Genomic DNA, 25,224 nt, shown 5'->3' with positions numbered 1-25,224 from the left:
TACCTCTTCAGGTCCCATTTTTGATGAAAACAAGTTTTCACTTGCAAAAACTCACACCAGAAATTTTGACAGTTACCATAACACAAACACGGTCAGTTCCACAGCCTCCGTATTTTTTTTTTTTAATTAGGATAGAAAAAAAGATCTAAGCTTATTTTAAAGAAAACGTTCTTCAACAATTTCATTATTGTCCGAGCAAGTTTTTCGGCTCTTTTTACTTAAAAAGATAGTTTCTTGTTATTATAGCTGCCAAATGATTGAAAAATACAATTTTTATTGTAATATCTATAATAAAATGGGAAAAATTTAGGTGTCCCAAATTTTGTGTCCAACAGTGTAGAAATGGGTAAACATGGAAACAAATATCAAGGAAATTTACACAGCCAAAAAATTACAAAAACCTCTCTCAAGACTTGTATGCTTTTTCCATGAACAGAAGTGTACCACTTCCAGTATTTGCACGTTTTGGTCTCAGGAAACGAACTCGAAAATTAAATTGCAATAACTTCCAATTGATTCAACGCTAAACTTCAAATATCGTATTAGGTCACATTACTTTTTTCTGTTAGGTACAATGAGGGACATGGAATCCTGGGCAGTCTGCTATTGTCATTTCAAAAAGTGTCAATGTAAATGCACCTTCACTGTCATTATGATTGATATTTTCAAAAAAACTGTCAAATTAACTTAAGCTTGGTTATGAGTAGCTAAGGTATGGTTTAGAAATTTTGACAACTGAATGACATATCTGCCCAGTTTTCCGTGTCCCCAATAGTAACTTATTTTAGTGGGGACAGAGCGATAATTCCCTATTATCTGATGTTTCCATAGGCACTCCTGCAAAATAATCTAATCCGCGCCCCGCGACAGAGGTGTGGTTACACAATAGTAGCGAGGTGACCCTGTTACTGTCCAGACTCACCACCGGTTTTTTCTGTTACAAAAGTGGGCCGTATTGAAGAGAGACTTGTCCCATGTCATGTCCCGGTAAGTGCCTTATATCCTAAATAACTGTAAAACGGGGGAGATTCGCCCGGCAGGGCCGATAAAACCGAACGAGATGGTCCATCATCCATCTCGTATGGTCATTTCATATCTTAGGTCGGGGCATAACTGGCGGACCTCAAACCGGCACAGATAAACTTATAACTGTTATAGTGTAAAAACTGCTGCCGGTCACTAACATAAACACGTGTAAAGTTCTTATTTGCTTGTTTTGACGAAATTCCGATTCGGAGCGATTTTCCTGTGATTTTTCATATTTGCGTGTGTAAAAACGTATTTAGAGGAAAGTTAGCGTCTTAAAACTTTGATTTCTGTAATTCTTGCATCGTTTTACTCTGAAATGTTCAAGTTCCACGACGAAATTCCGATTCGGTGCGGTTTTCCTGTGACTTTTCATATTTGCGTGTCTAAAACCTATTTAGAGGAAAGTTAGCGTCTTAAAACCTCGATTTCTCTTATTCTTGCATCGTTTTACTCCGAAATGTTCAAGTTCCACGACGAAATTCCGATTCGGCGTTAGTTTGCTGTGATCCTTCACACTTGCGTGCGTAAAATCGTATTTAGGGGAAAGTTAGCGTCTTAAAACCTCCAATTCTGTAATTCTTACATCGTTTTACTCCGAAATGTTCAAGTTCTACGACGAAATTTCGATTCGATGCGGTTTTGCTGTGATTTTTCATACTTGCGTGTGTAAAAACGTATTTAGAGGAAAGTTAGCGTCTTAAAACCTCGATTTCTGTAATTCTTGCATCGTTTTACTCCGAAAAGTTCAAGTTCCACGACGAAATAATAATAATAATAATAACAATATATATTTAATCCAGCAGACCGGAGAGGCTCAGTTTAGGATACAAAATAATACATGAAATGAACTAAACCTAACTTATAAGTACATAAAAAAAAAAAAAAAAAAGAGGTGTACAGAATTTACTGTTGGCAAAAATACTACACACTAAGTCCAAATTAAGTAGTCTGTGATATGGCCGACTGAATCTTTAGCTTAAAGCTCTGAAGACTATCATTAAAAATATCTAGACTTCGAATTATTTCTTGAAATCTGTTATAACAATTGCACATGCTAAACAATGGTGAGTGGAGAAGATGACTGGTATGGGGTTTATCATAATAGAAGCTACAAGTTTTCCTGGTATTAAACACTGGCACATGTATATTGAGTTGCCCTAAAGTTAATGGTGAAAAAGTAAAACCGTTAATAATTTTATCTACGGCTGCTTGGATAAGTCGTTATTACCACACTCATTTACAGTCATTTGAGTTGCGTAATGTAGTTCATTACCGCACTGGTTTCATTACGTAACGCATTTTTATTTAGAAGCAAACAGACAAAATTTATTGAAATACAACAATACAAAAGAAAAGCTAGGTACCTACTTATTGTAAATAAATAACACAGTCCTTGCATTTTGTTCGCCCACTAGCCGGCATCGACTTCGTTTCGGTCTTCAATCTCTGGGCTTGGCACAAAAAGACTCACTTCCACTTTTAATGATATCATCTACTACTCTCTTTTGGGTTACTCGCACAAGAGACCACTTTGTAATACACGTCATACTGGAAAAACGACGCAAACTGCAGTGACACCTCCAGAGACGCTCGTCTCTTGCACTCCAGGTCGTCCTCGAAACAGGATCACACACGTTTCCATTCCAGGTTCTGGTACTTTTCTCACTTGACGTCGGGGTAACCCCAACGTACATTTTTCGAAGTCACTTCACTTCCAAGAACCGCGATAAGACGTAAACGACCCGGTTCTCAATTATGAAAAATTTAAAACAACGCGTTGTTTACATACAGAATTAGCTGGTTGTCCTGGTATTGAGCAAATTGTTTCAATCTTGTTGCTTTGATTTTGAATTAAAACGATTGAAACTGACATTTAACAATTCTCAAAATATATTTTTGTAAATGTCAAATTTGACGTTTTTGCCAAAAATTGATTTTTTTTAATTAATAATTCGCAGCCGTAGATAAAATGTTGTACATAACACGTGGGCTAAAGCATATTACAGGAAACTCGTGTGTTACAGATGAACTCGGGCTAACGCCCTCGTCATCTGCAATCTTCACACTCGAGTCCTGTAATATTGCTTTTATCCCACTAATTATGTAATAGTTATTTATGGTATAAGTGGGTTATTTAAGATATTACCCACGAGAGGTATTTGTAACCTACGAGGGCTTGCCCGAGTAGGTTATTACCTCGAGTGGGTAGTACTTAATAACCCACGTATGCCATACAACGTTTTATCCAATATTCCAAAATTTTTAGATAATGACATTATTGATGAAATTCTGCTCCCGATGGGTTATGAACGTTAATAACCCACGGTGCTAATGGCAACGTGGGTTATGTATGTTATAACCCACGGTGCAAATGGCAACGTGGGTTAAAACAACAGACTAGTTATAGCCCAGTTTACTCAATTAAAACTAACTAGTAAAACACGATATTACTATTGAATGTTGGATAAATAACTATTATATAAGAACAAAACAATTAAGTAATCACGCCGAACCTTTAACGAACACATGTCAAATTCTGCGAGTAGCTCAGTATGTGGATAATCTTGTACAGGGTAGTAACCATGCTTGACAAAATATAAATACTTACAAAATTTTCTTTGGATTTTTTCTAGAGCAGCAATATGTGTATCATAATACGGAGACCAAATTAAACAGCAATAATCAAGCTTACTACGTATAAAGGTGGTAAAAAGAAGCTATAAGCAATCAATATTTTTAAATACGCTACTGTTTCTCTTCAAAAAACCTAACATACTAAGGGCATAAGTTTGAGTCTAAGATTATACCTAAGTCACGAGATTCAGATTTTTTATCAAGTTGTACATTTGATATAGAATAATTAAATTCAATATTTTCAGCCTTACGACTAAACCTCATAAAGTGGCATTTGTTGACATTAACTTTTAATTGATTAGTACCTATCACAACAGTGGATGAAATTATTTAAAATATCTTGAAGAGATTCAGTCACTCGGGGTCCGAATGTACTTAACGATTTTTAAATCGTCTGCATATAGAAATACAACACCATTAGTACTACATCATTAACAAAAATGTTGAATAAGATGGAACCCAGATTGGAACCTTGAGTTACACCGCTACTTGCTGGATATAATGCAGAATGATAACCATTATAAGCCACAAATTGATATCGATTATAGAGAAACGATTTAAAAAAAGACACAATGTCATTGCACAAACCAAACCTACTGAGCTTTTGGAGTAGCAACCCATGATTGACAACATCAAATGCCTTCGATAAGTCAGTGTATATCACATCAATTTGTTCTCTATTGGGCAGTGTGAATAAAAATTAAGTCTTTACTTTTAGTATTTAGTCTTAGCCTTAGCTTTTGCTACGTAGTTTAAGCTTTTGCTAAAAGCGTTTGCTTAAAACGATGTGAATAACCTTTTACTTTTACTTACTAGCAAAAACTGGAAAATTTAAGCATTTGCTTAAATTACGGGGTGATCAAGAAGGACTGTTTAAGTTGGTAACACTGAATTGTATTTTAAATCGTATAACAGGAGTAACTTTCGGTTGTTGATGGCTTGTCGTTGTTAATGCTATACCTACATCAGATATTTGTCAAATAAACCAACAAAACATATCCGGTTGTAGTGTTATAAATAACCGAATTAAAAAATTTTCTTAATTGTATTGCCAACTTAAACAGTCCTTTTTGATCACCCGGTATTTTATTCGGTTGATTCGGAATTATTTGTCGTTTCGATGTTTATCTATGCTCATATCTTCGTTTTTATAGCAAAAATAGGAAACTGAGTAAAAAACTTATCGCCAAACGCTCGGCCCAGCCCTAAAGAAATAAGAATATCCCTGATTGCATTTATTTACGTGTACGTATTTAGTTTTACACTTCACATCAGTTCAGTAAATATCGGAATCGAAGATGAGTGTTTCAGAAAATTCTTCAAATGGTGATCTATTGCAAAAAGATTCAACTCATTTAAAATTAGTAAATATTTTGAAAGAACACTTAATATTGTTCAATAAATCCCAAGTGCCCAAAATAAAAATAGGGAAAGAAAGAGCTTTAAAAGAAGTGCATAAGGATTATATGTTACAAACTGGACTAGATATTAGTGAAAAACAAGTTAAAAAGAAAATCCAAAATATGAAGAATGAATTAAAAAAAAAAGTTGATAAAAAAGCCACAGGAAATAAGAAAATTCATTTAAAGGATTGGGAAAAACTACTTTTGGATTTGTTGGATAGAGAAAGAAATCCTGTTTTTGAAAAAATACCAGGTAAGACAATTTTTTTAATAAACAAACAAATAAACAAGAAAAACCGTTTTTTGTTTTCATATCAGGAGCTTTACAAATCAAATGTATTTAGCAAAAAAAAACTATTCGATACAGGAAAAAATATTTTTTTAGGGGCACTAACTGCAGGAATAGAATTAGCCACATCATCTGCTTTAGAGGTTCCACAAAGGACACCATATCAGGACCCACCCCCTCTTCCTAAAACTCCTACTGCTCCAAAGAAAATAAAATTTAATGAAACTAAAGAAACGGCAACATTATCCAATGTAGAATTGCAACGGCTCGTTTTATTGGAGCAATTGGAACTTATCAGATTGCAAAAACAAAAAGAAAATATAATTTTAGAGAGGTTACAAAATGCAGCAAGAGGAGGAGAAAATCTTCAAGAAGTTTTGAGAGAAGATGATTTGCAATATACAGCGTTATAACCTTACATCATTCTTAAATTTTAAGGTTCTTAGGTGTACTTATAAGAAATTGTTATTTTTAAATGTTGAATAAATTTATTTTGATTATATTGTACTAACGAAAATAAATTATTATCCTTCACTGATTATTTCCTCTTAACTGATATATAATATTCTGAATTTCACGTCTTCTTTGTTGACCACGCTGGCGCAAATCTTCTCGTTGATTTTCTTCAATTTCTTCATTATTCTCGTCGTTTTCTTCAAGTAAATCTTCAACTTCATCATCATTTGGCAAATTGTCTTTTAAATATTTGGCAACATTATGTAATACGCAACAACTTATAATAACCAAAGGAATTTTCTCGTTGGCTACTCGAACAGGATGCTGCAAGACTGGAAATCGACGCTTTAATTGTCCAAAACACCGCTCTATAATGACGCGTTCTTTTTTATGCAGCTTGTTGTATGCAATTTCTGCAGGAGTTGCAGGTGTCTTATATGGTGTCAACAGCCAAGGTGTAATTCCATAACCTATATCACCCAAAAGAAGTTCATGGTTGCGCCTACGATTGTTCATTTCATGGTAAATGAATGATCTTCTTAATATTCTGCTGTCATGCACTGATCCAGGCCATTGTGCATCAACACTGGTAAATTCTTCTTTTCCGTTACACGTAGCTTGCACATTTATGCTGCAATAACCTTTTCTATTCACATATTCGTCCCCATGTTGTGATGGCTTTAAAATGGGAACGTGAGTACAGTCTATAGCTCCGATGGCACATGGAAATCTATAATGAGCACTCCAATCGGCAAGTGCTTTATTCGTATTGTCGTCGGGAAATTTTATCCATGTATCTACTTTAGCCACTATTTTTGGTAAAACGAAACTTATGGTCTTACTGACTGTTGATCTATGTACACCCTCTTCTTTTCCGATTCCTATTTGAAATCCTGGGTCACTAAGAAACCTTAAAAATATTTGCATTTGTTTCTTTGTACTCAAAGCACCTCCTCTAGTCTCGTTGTTCTGCCCCAGAAAGTGCTCAGCTAACCAGTTTACATTTTCCTCCCTAAAGCGATACAAACTGTGGTAATCTTCACTTCGACTTGTAATTCGTTCTGGATAGTATTTCTGCGACCTTACATTCATGAAAGCTGCCATATTATGCGAGAGAACAAGCATTACTAAATTTTTAAGTTAGGGAGAACTCAGGCTTAGAAATATTTAAGCTTTTACTTAATATATCGAGTATTTACTTATTTTATTCACACAGTTTTAAGCAAATGCTGGAAAATTTAGTTTATACTTAAAGTATAAGCTTTTACTTTTTACATTTAGCAAAGGCTTAATTTTTATTCTACCCAAACCTAGCTTTTACTTAATAATTGTAAGTAGAAGCTTTTGCTTCATTTTTATTCACACTGCCCATTATCTAAACCATTGGAAATATACTGCGTAATTCTAACAAATTTGTACAAGTTGATTTACCTTTAACAAAACCATGCTGCTCATTAACAATATACGGGGCAATATGACGACATAATATTTTAGCCAAAAGCCGTTCAAAGATTTTTGCAAAATTACAAATAAGCGCAATAGGGCGGTAATTACTAACATCAGTTTTGCTGCCGGATTTGAAGACTGGACATACTTTTGCGATCTTCCAACATGCAGGAAATGACGAAGATCTAAGAATCAAGTTATACAGATAAGCAAGAGGTTGGCTGAAGTTAAAATATGACAGTTCTACTCTAATTTTACTAATCGGAAGTTCAAACGACGACATGCCTTAAAAACAAAATAATTCCATAGGTAATGCTACCAGAATATTAAATGAACACCCGATATTTTTTTAGTAGTTTTCCGTTTTATCCAAAATTCTTATGTTTGACAAGGATATTTTACTGCATTGGGTTATTACATGGACTTTACTTATCGCAATTATATGTACGGTCGGTGGACAAATAAAACTGGGACACTTAAAATTTAATCTATGTAAGACCATTGAATTGTCAATATGTAGGTATATTTGTCAGTGTCTATATAATATGTCATACCAAAGTTAACCTACTTGTGATAAAGCCGTAATTAAACGATGCAAATTTGTAAATTTTGACTTATGTGATTGTCATTTTTGTCCCAGTTTTATTTGTCTATCGACTGTACCACTATTGTAGCACTCTACCGGGTGCCCCAAAATTCGCGGAACAACGTAGTAGTACGTTGTTAAGTAGTTATTAAGATATCAGGTAAAAATGTTTAAAAAAATCAATCTTCTTTTTTGTAGAAGATATGGACCTATTCGTTACACTAAATGTGGCAACATTTAAAAACGTTCTATGCATCCCAATAGTCTGCAAATATTTCATTTTTGTTGTATCCATGGCTATGAGAGGGAAACATCAAAGCCATGTTGCCGTACGCTATTTGAGGTAAAACCAACATAAAATTACTACACCGAAGTGCTGGAAATAATGAAGAAAATAATTGCCAACCTGATCACGATCGTTCAAAATTATTAGGTCACTGGCTAGTAAAAGACAAATAGTCAAAATCTTTTTTAATATTTAAAATAAATGAGATCAAAGCTGCACCTTTTGAGCCCCCATATCTTCAAATCTAAGAGGTATAGAATTTTTTTATTATTTTTCTCATTATTTTCTAACATGAGTTGACATTGCCTCATTGAGTTGTTCCGCGAATTTTGGGGCACCCAGTATATCACTGTCAGGAATTTTGCAGTTTTCAATGGAATTTAGACAAGTATAATCTTCACCAATATATTGTCCTCGACACTGACAGTCGCCTTTGATGCAGTCACAACAAATCAGTTTAGTAGATCTACAGCAAAAGGACATTCATACTGACAATATTCTCCAGAATGAGGAAAATGACATCGACATTTGCTGCTTACGGAATTTCCACTAAAATAAAATTATCAATAATAATTTTAATAATAACAATGTTCATAGTTACAATCCGGAACAAGTCAATGAGACATAATCATTATATCTTTAATGCTGCACGTTTCTAAGGCATTAACACACGGTTCGGAACAATTGATACCCGTCCTGAAAAATTTATTTTCAAATAATAATGCTCATTTTATTATTATACCGGGTGTAGAATGGATTTTGGTACATAGGCACTTTGCGTGCAATAGTGAAAATCCTCTGATATTTGCTCCCCTAATTATTTTCCAACAAAACCTTAAAGACAAAAGTTTTAGAGTAAAAAAAAATGTACCTAAATCCTTTTCTAGTTATTTTCTAACACTTTCTGGTTCTGTTAGACAAGAAAAATTAAATATAAAAAATCTACCGATTAAATCGTAATATCCATGACTCCCGACAACAATAAAGTACATTTTTTTACAAACGTAACGAGTTTGCTGATTCCTCAAAGAATGAACTCTTTTAGCAAAGAAGGAAAAGTTAACTTAGTAAAACGGTATTACTCCGGATTGTCTTTTAGAGACATGCAAGCAACATTTCCTGTATTCTATCCGGAGCGACCAATTCCAAGTTTGACATTTCAAATATCATACATTGTCATCTTCGGTTGTCACCTCGGTTACACTTCCCAGCTATTGCTATTTTCTCAAATTCGTTAATTCTTTTTTCCATTATTGTGTACTTCCAGAAGATGTTAAAAAAAACAAATAATAATTGGAAACCAGTTTTAAAGTTCTACAACTTTTGTATTTAACAGTTTGTTCTAAAATAATTAGGGGAGCCAATATCCGAGGATTTTTATTTTTACACGTAAAGTGCCTATGTACTGTTGCGGCCAAATAAAACTGGGTAGCAATTTTTTCTGTTGTAATAAAAAACTATTTTTCAAATTGATATCATCCGTCAGTGTTATGTTGTGCCACAGGTATGGGTCTCTTGTTACACGAGAAACTTTCATTTTAAAAGCCTGAATTACCAAAACTTATAAAGATGACAAAAATGACAATTTAGTGGTCGCTTTTATTTGGCCGCAACTGTACCAAAATCCATATACCCGGTATAATTATGTAATATACCGGGTGTATTATGAAAAACCTTTGGTGGTATAACTTCCTTATTTTTTATCCGATTTTAATAAATGATAAGTCAAACAAAATCGTTTTAAATGGGCTACAATGTGAATTCATCCAATATTTGTTCTTAAGTTCTGTTTTTGACAAATGATAGTCAACTTTTTTTTTTTCAAATGGCACTATTAACTTTTTTTGCTTAGTTTTATAGACATTTTTATTGTAAACAACCACGCTCATGCATAGAAACAAAAAGAAGAAATTAAAAAATGATGTATTTTTTTTTAAATCAAGCAGTCACATTAAACAGTAATAAAAATGCATTCTAATTTTGCAAAGTGACTAAGACAGCTATGGACATTCAAGACAATGTCTATTTGACTCTGGCCGATAACAGAGAAAATTTAATAAAAAGAATCGTAGCAGTATGTGAACAAATACCACCAGAATTTTTATTAAACGCCGCAATGGGCGTCAGTGGAAGGTGTCGAATGTGCCTTAGAGAGAATGGAGGTAATTTCAAACATTTGCTATAGTAAAGTTATGGTTACTTGATTTCTGGAAATTCTACCGAGTGACTATAAATGATTGAAGGAAAATAGTGGATTGGCAACACTGATGCAGTTGGTAGTGCAAGTCTTCTCGTGCATCTTCTGTCAATCATTTCTATTTAGGTTAGGTTAAGTCACGAAGTACATTGTCGATTTAGATTTTTTTGACGTTTGTTTCAATTTTAAAAATTAAGTGTGTCATGCCAACGATGTTGCCAACTAAAGATTTCAAATGTGTTACCAACATAACAAAATAATTTTCAATCATTTATAGTCACTCGGTATTTCTTTTATTAAAAGCAAATTTTTGATTTTTTAATTTAATGTTTGTGTATTCAGAATAAAGATAACAAAATATACAGTGCAACTTAAAAAAATAAAGTTAGCTCCGGTCTGTCAAAAAATATAATGTTAAAAAAAATCATTGCATGTCGGGCTATAGTGTTTTTAAAACGATTTTGTTTGACGTATCATTTGTTAAAATCGGATAAAAAATAAGAAAGTTATACCACCAAAGGTTTTTCATAATACACCCGGTATAACAGAAAAGTTTGACAAAATTACGGAAGTGTTATATTGATATTCAGTTAATAAGTATTAATTGGATTAGAAACTCGATTGGTACCCCTTCTTTTGCGTTGTCACATAATCTGTTTCAAAATCAAAAATCCACTATCTGTTGAATTATGTTGGCAGAAAAAAAAATCCCTAGAAAAAGTTTAATTTTTTTGGGTTGGCTCAACCTCCCGCCAAAATTTGACATTGAACTGTTGAAACGAAACACAAAATATGTAATTATTATGTACAAAAAGGTTTTAGCTACCAGTACCATATCATACAGGGTGCCTATTTTATCTCTTCCCGCCTTACGGTTTAGCAATAGGCAACACATAATACATTGCACAGATATCTTGGTGGAAATTATTTATTTTTTGAAATAAGAAACATAGTTAGCCAAAGTGAAACATTTAATATGCCACAAAGTGACATAAGGCATAACCTAATAGTTTAAACTAGAGTTCCTCTATTTCCAAATTTTTGAAGTATTTGACGACTGATGTCATCCATGACAGTAATATTCAATGCAACCTTCCGAAAAGTAAATTGTGTTGCCTATTTTGTAGTTTTAAGGCGGGAACCGATAAAATGGGCACACTGTACTTTTAGAGTGAAATAATAAAATGAGAATAAAAAACACGATGAACTACGACCATTACGACTGTCCAACAGTTTTCTTTCATAACCCCACTTTTTTCTGACACTTGCAGACACACTAAAAACAAAAGTCGGCGACGTTGTCGGTTGTATTTTCTCGATAGAATGCACTGTTGGTGGATTTTTGATTATGAAACAGATTATAAGTATGCGTTTTTTAATCTTTTCTGGAACGCACTCAGCAAAAAAGTTAACTTTAAGCCCATTAATATGTTTTGTATCGACAGACAAAGCAACTTGTGTAATAAAAGCATAATAACTATTCTCCACTAACTGCAAGACGTTCCCGGACTCTTCTACAAGTTCTCCGGCAAACAATTATCTTGTACTTGTAAAAGTTTGGCCATTTTCTTGTAGTAGTCAAGGATTGTGGACTTTTAAATTATAATGATATTTGTCTTTGTTCTTTTAACTTCGTGGTGAACTTCCTCTGGAGAAGCATAATCGTACAAAGTGTCATTCACGTAATTCCCATCATCATCAACTAAACACTTCTTCTCGTCATTTCTTTTTATGGTTCCTGCCAATATACCGTCGCCTGCAAGATGCATTCTTCCTTTTGTAGCAATTACCACCAACTTCCATTCCTCCTTCTAAAGTATCCAAGTTTGCAGTAACATTACTAAGCTTGATCTAAAAATAAAGCAAATTAGAATTTTTCATTCTTTTTAATCTGTTAATGCAAACTTCTTTAATAAATTCTTCTGCGTCGTCAGTAATTTTGAGTCTCTGTTTGAATAAGTAATCTGGTTCACAATTCTCATTTTCGATAATACAAGGGTTAATTCTCGGTCAGTCACCGAATAAAACGACATTGCTAATTTATCCACATAAAAACCAAAAGCAATGCGATAATTTTGGGTTAGCTTTGCCAAAGTCGATGTTAAGTCAGAAGCTAAGTCTTGTTTCATGAAAAATGTAAGATCCATTAAGTATAAATTCAAAGGATAGTTCTTTGGTGGTTGAAAGTAGACGGTGATGTTTTCAGTCTCGCCTAAAAAATGAATTATAGAATTAAAAAAAATCTATGTTGTGTGAGTCATCATTTATCATATCCGAGGTTTATGTCGAATTCATTAGGACGAAATTGCACTGCTGACGATGCAGCATCAAAGTTTGCATAATCTTTACTTGCTAGTATTGTTGATTTAATTTCGTTGTTATATTCAATAAAACTGGAATTAAAGTTTAACTGTAGCAATTTTTCTTTAATGTTGCATCGATTATCTTGGAATGTCTGAAAATATATGCAATTATGACGTTGATGTGTAAAACAACTCTACAGAAATGACCGATATAAAGAAATAATAATTATATACAAACAAATTAATGTAATAATGAAAATAGTGCTTTGAAAGTAATTACCATTAATTGATAAGTTTTTATCTAATAAGTAATATTAACTTAGACGACGACACCCCATTCTTAATCTGATCTGTAACAGTACAAGATAAAAAAAAAATATTGCCTAATTTAATAATTATAACACTGAGTTGTAGCTTAATGATTTTGTCTTGCATAAACGTTGTATGCTTTGGAACTTGGCGTAAAGCTATTCTAGGTAAAGTTCTCCCCTTTCGCCACGGGGACGTTTTGCCGCCATTTGAATCTCATAACAGCTGTCATGATAGATTCAATATTTACAGAGAATGCTACCCACATTTCTAGAAACTTGAATTTTGTTTTAGACCACTAGAGACTAGAGTGTATTCCGGTCATTTTATTTATACAGGGTGTTTTCGAAGTTTAGGCATTCCTTGTAACATGAGGTAAAGTAACGCTTAAGGTATAAGATTATATGGCCCTTTAAAAGTATTTGGCCGGAGATAAACGTTCCTTTTGTCGCAATTGCAGTAGACGGTCAGCCCAGCCATAAATCATGCTTCAAGCAATTCTCTGTTGTGAATTCCAGAGCCGGCCTCAAAACAAATGCGTACCGTCGAAATTATATTTATTTATTAAATATACAATACTATTACAAATCATCTTTACCGTTTTCAAGACACAAAGTACTAAAGGGAATTTCGTTACAATAACAAAATTTACAATAAACAGCAAAAACATGTTCTATCACAAATTTTTAATCCCTGCCCTGAACGAAAGAAAAGGGATGCAGCTGCACGAGCCAAGACAACCATCTTAACGCCAATATTGGTTTCCATTATTGGGATAATTTTAGTGCTGCCATATAATCTTATACCTTAAGCGTTACTTTACTATACATTATTCTTAAGAATTTTAGCCTAAATCTTCTTAGTAAAATGTTTGTATTAAGGGAGATATTTGATTGTATATTTTTAATGTTTTCTAAAATTTTGAGTCCGGTTCCTGTCTATTTCTCCGCTGTACTAGATTAATAACTGACGTGGCCCAGGATGGTGTCTTTCCGGAAACCGCTCTGCGTACTCCCTGGACGCCACAGCTGCATTCTGATAACGTGATAATAATAACATTGATTATTTTTATCGATGATATTATTATGAGTGAAATTGAGCTGGAGATTCCACGAGTTCGAAGGACGAGTGGAATGTCCAGCTTCAGTTTCACGAATAAAATATCTTCGATGATTAATCATACCACGTGTTATACTCGATGAAACAATATAATGAATGAAATAGAAAATTAATTATTTATTTGTCAAACTGACAAGTTTATTACAATAAAAAATCGTAACAACAAAAGTAAACAAGATGATGATTTTTTTGTTTTTTATTATCGCTGTGATAGCCATGTAACTAAGGACTTTATGCGTTTGGATTGGGCATTTATGATCACGTGATACATGAATTATATTGTCGTAATGATAAACCCATTCCGACTAATTAGTCGAAATACTGCCAGAGTTGTCATCTATAGATGACAACTGTGACAGTATTTTTTATTAACGTCCGTGCTCATTTGATGGAACACCCTTAGAATTTTTGATGCTATTAACGTGAGACGAAAATTTTTTTGGGTCAGTTCTAATGCTACCTTCAATACTGTCAATATAAACCTTATACGCCTGATTGATGTCGTGTTTAATTTGCGAGCGGATCGTTTTGAATATCTGGCATGTTACGGGATTGTTAGTAATTTTGTATTGACGCCAAATTTGCCATTTCCGTTTAATATTTTTAATAATCGATGAGTTGAACCAGGGCGGATAGCAACCATTGTAACCGCTGCAAGTTTTTGGGACACACGTATCTAATAAGTTGTTAAATTTGTTGTAAAATAGAGAGCAGGCTATGTCAACATTGGTGCAGTCTTCCAAAAAAGACCACCCTGTGGATGCAATTTTCTTATATAACATGTGAAAATCAGCTTTCCTGAAATTCCATCTCTTAAAGTTTTTATTGCTGAAGGATTTAACTGTTGACACGTTAAGGCTTAAATTCATTAAAAGAGAGGGATGATGTAAATCTTCTGATAAAAGAACATCGACTGCCTTAAAAACGGCGCATTCCTTATTACACAAAACAAGATCAAGATATCTATCGAAGTTGTTAGGCACTCTATTATATTGATGCAAATTATAGAATTGTAGGAAATTGAACAAAACTGAGGTTTTACCATCATGGATAGAAGTAATAGTCATATCAAGGGTGTAAGCTGGTATATTAAAGTCACCTAGTATCATGACATTTTTACCCTGAATATAGTTCAGCTGCCCAAGCAATTGAAACAACAAATCATACTCTTGCAGAGTTGACTTGGGATGAATATAAACTAGAAACATGTAAAGACAGAACTTGTGACAAACAATTTTAACTCCTAGAATGTCCGTAAATTGCATCTACTATAAACTCACGCCTACTCGCCAAAAGGACACCGCCACCTCTAGATAAATTCATTTTCGTTAAATCTCTGTCGGATCTGAGAGTATAGTAGTTATTATTGTTGCACAACTCAGAATCTAAAACAGAATCATTAAGCCATGTTTCAGTTAAAGCAATAAAGTCATAACTGCAGGATGAGATAGCATTATACAACTGTGTTAGCTTAGTGTTGAGACCGCGAACGTTCTGATAATAGATTGAAACATTTTTCCCCTGATTATGAATGGACGATGGAGACGCTTCGGGCGAGAGACTGTAAGAAACTGATACTAATTGCTATTTGATACCTAAAATTTCAGATTTTATTTTATTAAGAAGCCTCTGATAAGCTTGGCAATCCCTCACATCCCAAACAGAATGATTTACATCAAAGTATAGGTGATTGTCCTGGCTATTTTAACACCGTTCTCCAGTTAACATACAACTGTACAAATGTCTCCAATAAGTAAAATAAACAATCAATATTACATAATATAAAACGAGTCCTACTTTCAAAGTTGTTATCATTATTTATTAAATAAATATATCCGTAATGATAAATAGGTACAGTCGCGAGCAATAAATTTTGGTCGTCAAGGTCATTCTTTGACGCAATCGAAAATGCTCCATTGTAAAACAGTCGTAAATATCACAACCTCTCATGTTGTATGACATTAATTGTCATTTTTTTCTAATTTTTTTGACACTGTGACATGAGCATAATCAGGCAGGGAAATTTTTTAAATTTGTGAAAATCTAACCAAATTTTGAAATGACATTGACGACCAAAATTAATTGCTCCCGACACTACATCCTGTCTCAATGTCGTGGCCATGAAAAAATTTTCATAATAATAATAACAACAAATTTAAATAGTACATAGATTAAAAATGTTTTTCATGCTGCCGGCCATTATCGACGGTTTTGCATGATTCAAAATCCACCGGGAACGTAAAATTCCCGGCCTAGTACTTACAAAAGTGACCTTGACTAAAAATTCCCTAGAGAATGGGCAGGCAGCATTGAATATAGCGAACGGACTCCGTTTCGGCTCAGGGACGCGAGGGTCGCGGGTTCGATTCCGCTTGTGAAACAAATTTTTTACTTTTTAAAAATGATTTAAATTTGTCGGCATGAAAAATTTTGTGGTACTATTGGGGACACGGAAAACTGGGCAGATGTGTGATTCAGTTGTCAAAATTTCTAAACCATATATTAGCTACTCATAACCAAGTTGACAGTTTTTTTGAAAATATCAATCATAATGACGGTAAAGGTGCATTTACATTGACACTTTTTGAAATGACAATAACAGACTGCCCAGGATTCCATGTCCCTCATTGTACACGTCCAGAAAATGTTTTGCGAGTGCTCGTGTTGCTTCGCCTCGGCTAAACCGCCTCGACTACGCAATATCACTCACACTCGCAAAATATCATTTTCTGGACTTGTGATCCAAATAACTATTTCGGGCTCCGTCTAGAAACACTGATTTTTCATTTGTTTCGTGCTGACTTGGACCACAATGGATGATCCAATTTTTGAGGAATGCTCGAAGGACCAATCTCGACAGATGAAGATGTTTGCGGTCACAATGGATGACCAGTTTTGTAGTTGAGGATCACAATGGATGACCAATTAAATATGTAGTTTGCTTGAACTTTGTTTATTTAAAACTCAACACTTGAATTACACAATTGTTAACGAGAATTTTAGACAATTATTACGACAAGAGTCGCGACAAGAAACGAAGACAAGAATCTAAGACAAGAATCTCAGAATTTTTACTATTCTTAGAATTTATAATGTTGGGGTAGGTAGCGTTCAACCCCTGAGTGGGCGTTGCTTCCCCACCCCGCTGAGGCCCATCGGCTTTAACATCCGCAACATCATTCGTCTAAATCGATACAGGAATTTTTAATGAAAGATTTTAGGTTGGCAGCACAAATTGTCAGTGTCATGTGGCATTTTTGTACATTTTTTTTTTGTAAAATATTGATGTCGGGTAAATTTGTATTCTTTATCGCAAGCTGTACATTGTGTATAGCAGTAGGGGCCGAGGGGGGTATCAAGCGATGTCTTAGGAATAACAGAAACGACGATGACGGTTTTGAATATTTGAGGAATTGGTTTGATTTTTATCGTGACTGTCGCTTCTTGAATCCTTTATGTTGCCAATGGAAGAAAAATAAATTCCCTATCTGGTAATTTCTTAACAAAAATTATTATATTTTGCTTTAAATAAATTATCGGCCGAAATTTTTTTGTGTATTACACCGCTAGAAAATGTTTTGCTGGCGCTTTAGCCCCACAAACCGTGCTTGCACTTGCAAAATGGCATTTTCTAGCCTTGTGATACAAATAACTACATATTTCTTAAAAATACCTAGGTACTATCGCGGCCACGGAATTTTGGCCGTCACTTTCATGTCAATTCAAAAAAAATGGATGTAGTCCATGCTTTATTGTCATTATGATTGACTTTTGGAATTGACATCCAAAAATTTGTCACTGTCATACTTCATTCAAATAGTTGCGAACATGGCACCAATACCTTATTTTAATAAAGTGCAGATAATATCCCTGTTCCAAGATGGTCTATCACATGCTATAATTTCGGAACGTTTGGGTATAGGAAGAAACACGATAAGTGCGATTATTAAAAAATGGAGGCAAGATCAAATAGTGGAACGACGTCAAGGTTCCGGGGGACGTCGAATTTCTACACGTAATCAAGACGAACAACTTTTAACTGTGATACGAAACTAGTATATTAAAGAACGAGTTTTATAAGGGTTGATTTGGCGCACAAGTTCCAGGTGTAGAAAACGACCCGTAGGGGAGTTTTGCATGGAACGAGTGCGCCAATTCAAGAAGATCCAAGAAAGTCTTGTCTTGAATCCGAGGGGAATGAATCTCTTTGCGTTATTCCTGCATATACTCGTACATGTATAATATGTGTGTGCTTGACTTGTTGCAGGCAATGAGGAAGCGCGTTTTCATGCAAGTCAGCCAGCGTCAAAATCACAAGTCTTGAAATAGCAGAATGTGAGGTTACGAATACGTAAGGGCCGTTTTACATCTCATGACAATGGAATGACAAGTGACGGCCAAAATTCCGTGGCCACAATTGTACGATGTAAAAAAACAAGCAAAGTACATAGTAACAGAGATAACGTAGACATCCGCAAGCGGATGTAGGTTTTTATCCGTAGGTCAACAAAGTCGTTTTTTAGCGACGAATTTGTTTGAAACATATTATCAGATTTTTAAAACCTTGCATTTTATCGTCAAAACTATGACGTCACAAGTGTCAATTTTCCAATAATATTCGTGAAATCAGTCACATAGTAGGTTTTAAATGTTGTATTTGTGGGAGGGGAAACGCAGAAACGTCAAATTTTCGCGGTCAAACAAAAAAAGTTAGGTTATTTCGTAATTCGTAGGGTTATTTTTATTTTAATCTTCAATTTTTCAGATTCAGTGTCAGTTTTCAGTTTAGTGATCAGTGTGCTGTTGCATGCGAGAACGAGAATGGGCGATCCAAAAGAAAATGGTATAAAATAAAATCTGCTATACTGGTTATCAGAGGTAACTGCGGGTTTTTCTTTGCAGATTCAACTGTTCCTGGGGCCTCTGCTGGGGCTAACCTGCAATCTGAATATATTTTAATATCCCTCCCCAAGTTTTTGAATTCTTCAAATTTCAGCGAGACGCATACAAATTAATCAGTTATGACGTCACAGACGAATTCTCTTGAATATTTGTGTTGAATATTATTCGTCGCTAAAAAACGACTAAAATCAAGGAGGTTAAAGTAAGAGGAGGGAAAGCCAGTTTGAAAAAGTGATGCCACCCGCCAAATCGTGCAGAGCCATAAAAGGTTGCCAAACAAGGGTGGTTGGTGGGGATGGTACCAGTGGCGTATAAAAGACGGGGCGCACAGATGCATTTATTGTAATTTGTAACATAAAGTACATGAAAAAAATTAACATTACTGACCTATTCTTTCGGTGTTATAAAATGGTCCAAAACTAATTTACAGAACATAAACATTAAAACTAGAGTTCTTTTTACCAAATTTTGTAAACACCATCCTAAATCTGCTATTGAAAGATTTAATTTACCACGCGAAAACGGTGGTAGGGGTTTTTCAAATCTAGAAATACTGCTAAAAAATCAAATTGCTTCACTAAAAAATTATTTCTTCCATAGAGCTCGTGATAACACCTTTTTCAATGCTTTGGTTTCAGCCGATAAAGGCTACACACCTTTAAATTTAAGTGATAATATAATTTCAGACATTGTTAAGCCAAATATACCTGACACAATAGCAAATATAAAACAGAAGTCTTTACATGGGAGATACTTTAAAGAACTGGAACAACCAGAAGTTAATATTCAGGCCTCTCATGCATGGCTTAAGAAATCAAATATTCACCCTGAGACGGAGGGTTTTATATTTGCAATACAAGATCGTGTTATAAATACAAGAAATTATAAAAAACACATATGCGGTTTACAATCGATAATTGATAAATGTAGGATTTGTGGAACTTAAGGGGAAACAATTGAACACATCATTTCTTCTTGCACCGTTTTGGCTCAAAGCGAATATAAAAAACGTCACGATATATTCGCTAAAATTATACACATGAATTTAGCTGTTAAATTCAATTTATTAAAGAATACACAACCACATTATAGTTATACACCAGAAAGTTGTTTGGAAAATGACAGTTACAAGTTATATTTTGATAGAACAATTTTAACTGACATTCATATTAAGCATAACAGACCAGACATTATAATTTTAAATAAACAACAAAAGCAAGCATATCTTTTAGATATAGCTGTTCCAAATTAACATTATATAACACAGACATATAACACAAAAATTAATAAATATTTAGAGCTCTCCGTTGCTATGAGAAATCTTTGGTGTTTAGAAAAAAATTCGATTTTACCACTTGTAATTTCAGCAACGGGAATAGTACCGCAATCTCTTTTTAAAAATTTAAAAATTCTGGATTTAGATAACACATTGGTAGTTGAAATTCAAAAAGGTATATTATTATACTCATGTCACATCGTGAGGAAGTTCCTTAACATTGACACAGAACATAATACACAACAAAGTCAAAATGCGGAGGCGAGACGCCGGTAATTATGTTGATAAGCACTGCACTATTACTTGATAGTAATATCCGTAATAGTGTATGTACTCCGGCAAAATTGCCGTGCCGCCGGGTGGAGGTGGGATACGAAAAAGAAGTAAATTTATAATTCAGAAACAACTATAAGTACATGACGGGGCGCACTGGAGCATTTGTTGTAACATAAAAACGCTTATTAATTAATTATTATTAATTATTTGACCTTGCAATATCCAATCCACTGAATTTACTTTATACAGGGCGTAACCGAATTCGACCGACAAACTTATAGTATACAGGGTTATCCACCGTAGAGTTCCAGCGAAAATTTAATGTTATGCAACACTAAATAAAAAAAGCTCAGATTGCTATATAGCGTGTTTAATGTTTTTGTTCTATATGTAAGGTTATAAGAAGAATAATTTTATAGTCTGATATAATAAAAAAAATCTTACATTTTACACGATTGTATCATGATTCAAACGATAAAAAACAGACATAATTCTCATTTTTGATGAGTGCCTTAAAAATGCTGTTCAACCTGCACATGTTTAGTCTCCAAGATATCCAAATAGGCCTATTTCTAACGTTTTTGTCTAACGTTGATTTCATCCATTATTTCTTCGTATAACCTTACATAGAGAACAAAATGTCATTTTGACTTTTATTAAAATAACTAAGTACTTTGATCTCTTATTTGTAAAACGTTAAACGTGGTATTTAGCAATCTGGAGCTTTCAGTATGTTGTGTTGCATAACATTAAGTTTTCGCGGGAACTCTACGGTGAATAACTCTGTATGTATAATTGTCTGATAAAAATAAGCTTAAAATGTTAGATAACTTATATCCTCATTTGCATAATAATCCTTGCAGAATTCAGAATATTTTTCAGGAAAAACCTTATTGTTTTCCATAACCGTCTTGTTAAGGACATCGAAGTTATATCCAATACATTCTCTTCAATATTAAAACAATAAAAATTATTTATTTTTAACTATGACGTATATCTATATGCCATTCACGATGTTTTGGCATAAGGGGAGGCCATGGAAAAAGTGCATTTAAGTTGGCAGTATAGCTGTCTGTTGAATTAGGTTATGTTTTTCTAAGTTTGAGGTTATAAAATACGTCATTGTCTAGTGCATTGTTGTCACTTTTACTAGTTTGCAATACAACAATACTCACACATTTTTAATCCAATTTAACACAACAGGAAACTGACTTGAACAGACTACAGAATAGTAGGGACCGGGACCGGAAGACGAAGTGGCTCCTGTTAATTTATGCACCATTTAGATAACCCACCTATACAGTGTCTTAACCAACCAGTTAGTAACTTCTCAATGAATTTTTCATTTTAACCAAAACATTCCTAGAACTAGATTATATAAAATCTTGTACCTACTTATTAAGCCTTACTTTATTCGAATCTTTCTGCAAAATATTTACACACCCATCGTCTATGACAAAAAAGAACAAAACTATTCAACTTCCATAATTTCATTAGAAAATTCTGAATCAACATTACCTGCATCAAAATCCCAATCAAATTCCGAGTCACATTCTCCTAATGAAATTATTAAAGGAAGAACGTTTTCAAATAAAAGATTTCACATTAATTTTGCCCAATCTTCCGAAATAAGTTCTTCTCAATATCTACAAAAATGTTGGCAAATTTCAGGAGTAAATTTCAAAATAGGCTCAAGCCATAAATTGACAACTCTATCGCGAAGGTCTTACAAAACCCCTGTGCCATTTCAATTGGGTCGTTGTTGGAACTTCGTCCAACCACCTTTGCAACACCCCCTCTGTCGAAGGGGTGGGGATATCAACCCTGGACGACCGAACGACTCAAGATCGACTCAAGACTCCAGACAAGACACGTCTCAATACAAACACTTTCTTGTTTTATATTATTCAATAAATTGTTAGTTACCCAATACACGACTATCAATTTTGGTCCTTCGACACAAGTGAACAGTCGTTGTTTCTTCCTTCACTATCCGTGCTACATATTTATCTTGTACTCACCTACGATTCAATTTATACACAAAAAAAAAACTTGACTTCATTGTAACTTACTGAAAATAGGTTCTGCAGTCTAATACAAACACCATCAATACGTTTTAAAGTCGCTTAATTATGATTAGATTACGGTAAATTCGGCAACATGTTACGTTCATTTTGATAGGTCCGCATGTCAGGCACTTTGGTGACAGCAGAGATGACAGAAATCAAACATGTATCCAACGTTAAAAAATGAAATCATAGCCTCCCCTTATGCCAAAACATCGTGAATGGTATATATGTTCTTTGAATTATTATGACTATCCACAATAACATAGAAAATTTGGGTTACTGCACAGTAGAGGCATTCAAATCTCCAAGAAATTAATGATCATATTTTCAAACATAATGATTTTGTTTAGAAGAAGGAAGATAGATTGTGTGCACTTGTTTTTGATGAGATGGACATAAAAGAGTGCTTGCATTTACTTTTCACCTTATTTGACAACATTTAACAATAACACTAATAAATATTTTAGTCACTATTGATAAGGCTGAATTTTATTTTACATTTAGTTATTTCATCCCTATGGTAACATTAAATGAGCCAAAATTTTTGATAAATTGTGCAGATTGGACTATTTTCTCAATTTGGCCAATTTTTCAAATTTTTTTGGTTGATCGATGTTAATTACCAGTTTAAATTATGATAATATGAACTCTACATTTGACATATGGCGCCACCTATGCCACGCGCCATGATATTTCCAGTCTCCCAATTTAGTAGTTCGGATACTATTTTACCACGTACTTGACCATCCCTACGTTGTCTCTGATAATAATCATTTAAAAACCACGAGTAGGCAAAATTGTGTCATGTCGATTATTTTTATGGTGCTGTCACGAACGTCACCCACGCTTGAATTTGATTTCTTAAACGTGAGAGACATGAGTGAGAACACCACAAAAATAGTCTTCTTAACTTTGACTAAAAGTAGTATTCGAGGGATTATTCAGCGAACAAAATTTATAAAATCAATTTTCCTTACTATTCAATGAACCAAATCAATGTTTAAAATAAAAATGTTCAAAGCTAGTTCGCAAATCTGCATTACACATGATTTCATTGTTCAGTTAACTTCGTAAGCAAGTAATAATTTCCTTGAATAAAAATAATAATCAAGGTTTATTTAAAATATTCACCTCGACCACTAGTGGAATAGTCGACTGTAATTACACGAGAGGTTTTTTTGTCCGGATAAAATTGATTTTTTTTTACGATAATTTGGTTGCTTGGTAAATTGACGACACAAACCACCTACGATAAAAAAAACGAGTCCGAAGGACGAGTTTTTTTATCTGGTGGTTTGTGGAGTCAATTTACCAAAAAGAAACCAAAGTAGAGTTTAAAAAATGAAATTTTTCGTAATTCCTTGAGATAAAGTAATGAATAATAAAAAATAATAACAACAAACAATAATCAGCTTCGAAAAAGTTTGCTATGGAAGTTTAAAAACATTTTATCCAGATGCAAAGTTAGGGCTAACTTTATCCGATGTCAAAGTGACAAATGCATCGCGGCTTATGGGATTCTTTATACATGAATTAAATTATCGGTTGTAATTCCACGAGAGCTCTGAAATGATCGATTTTTAACACGAAAGCTCTCCTAGGTAACAACGAGTGTCAGTTTGACAGTATTAATTTCTCGACACCGAAGGTGGAGGGAAATTATGTCAAAGTGACACGAGTGGTTACCTTTTGAGAGCTTGAGTGTTAAAACAGATCATTTCAAGAGCTAGAGTGTAATTCGGTTGATTATTTCATGAATTAAACAGTAGCATTTGACAACAGTATTTATTTTATTGCTTTAGCAATAGGATTGAAAACATCTGAGAAACCTTCTTGACGAATTATCGAATTATCACTATAATCCAAAAAATAAAGCCTTACGATTGGTCGAAAACGATGATGAATGAATTAATCGGTGTAATTCGTTCCTAATTGGTCCAATGATTCAAAGTACTACAAGCTGATTGGTTGAAATTTTGTCAAAACAATTTTGTAAACGTCACTGTACGAATGGTCGGCTGCTTCACAAACAAAATGTTCTTAAAATTCTTCATAACAGTCAACAAATTGAAATTTAAGGAAAACCTGCAAACTTTAGTGTACAGTTGATTTTTAACAAATTTTCTTTTATTTCAGGTACGCAAATAAAAGTTAATTATAATATGATTCTTAAATGACGCAATTGAAATTTTAAAATGTAAAGATAAGAGTTTTCATATAAAAAATGATTATTTGTGATTGGTTATAGTCTATAAGAATGAATGTACATACCTACGTGATATTCCGACAATCTTCGGTAGTGTATACAATTTTATTAATCATTGTTAATAACATTAAGAATGATACTTTTACGTAATAATTCTGAAATGTGGATTATTTAGGGGAAACTCAATAACTAACACATTATCAGCAAATAAATATTTATATGAGCAACGTCAAGGGGGAGTGAGTTTGTTCAAGTTATATCTACCTTCTTTTAAATTCTGTTCAGCGAAATTCTACACCTAGTGTACCTACATACCAGGTGTTCTAAAATTTGCGGAACAACTCAATGGGGCAACGTCAGCTTATGTTGGAAAACAATGAAAAAAATAATAAACAAATTCTATATCTTTTAGATTTGAAAATATACACTTAAGTTCAT

General features: G+C 33.8%; 2 long non-coding RNA genes across 6 annotated transcripts; one reads left to right on the top strand and one right to left on the bottom strand.

Annotated features, from left to right (window-relative positions):
• Positions 1-3,500: 3,500 nt before the first annotated feature.
• LOC138137574 (uncharacterized) lies at positions 3,501-24,978 on the bottom strand. 5 transcript variants are annotated; one of them, XR_011161792.1, is made up of 5 exons: positions 24,852-24,971; positions 24,462-24,665; positions 12,232-12,538; positions 7,180-12,177; positions 3,501-4,340 (listed from the first exon to the last, which is right to left on the bottom strand). It is a non-coding gene; the product is annotated as an uncharacterized lncRNA (long non-coding RNA). The 5 variants fall into 5 exon arrangements; XR_011161791.1 differs by lacking the exon at positions 24,462-24,665 and adding an exon at positions 12,910-12,979 and having other exon boundaries at positions 12,232-12,781; XR_011161789.1 differs by lacking the exon at positions 24,462-24,665 and having other exon boundaries at positions 24,852-24,978.
• LOC138137576 (uncharacterized) lies at positions 15,479-15,848 on the top strand. Its single transcript, XR_011161795.1, has 2 exons — positions 15,479-15,620; positions 15,681-15,848. It is a non-coding gene; the product is annotated as an uncharacterized lncRNA (long non-coding RNA).
• Positions 24,979-25,224: the final 246 nt, after the last annotated feature.

Source organism: Tenebrio molitor, chromosome 8, assembly GCF_963966145.1.
Source record: "Tenebrio molitor chromosome 8, icTenMoli1.1, whole genome shotgun sequence".
In the NCBI taxonomy this organism is placed as follows: Eukaryota; Metazoa; Arthropoda; class Insecta; order Coleoptera; family Tenebrionidae; genus Tenebrio; species Tenebrio molitor.
Note: the sequence above shows the minus strand (reverse complement) of the source record. Positions and strands in the feature narration are given on the sequence as shown.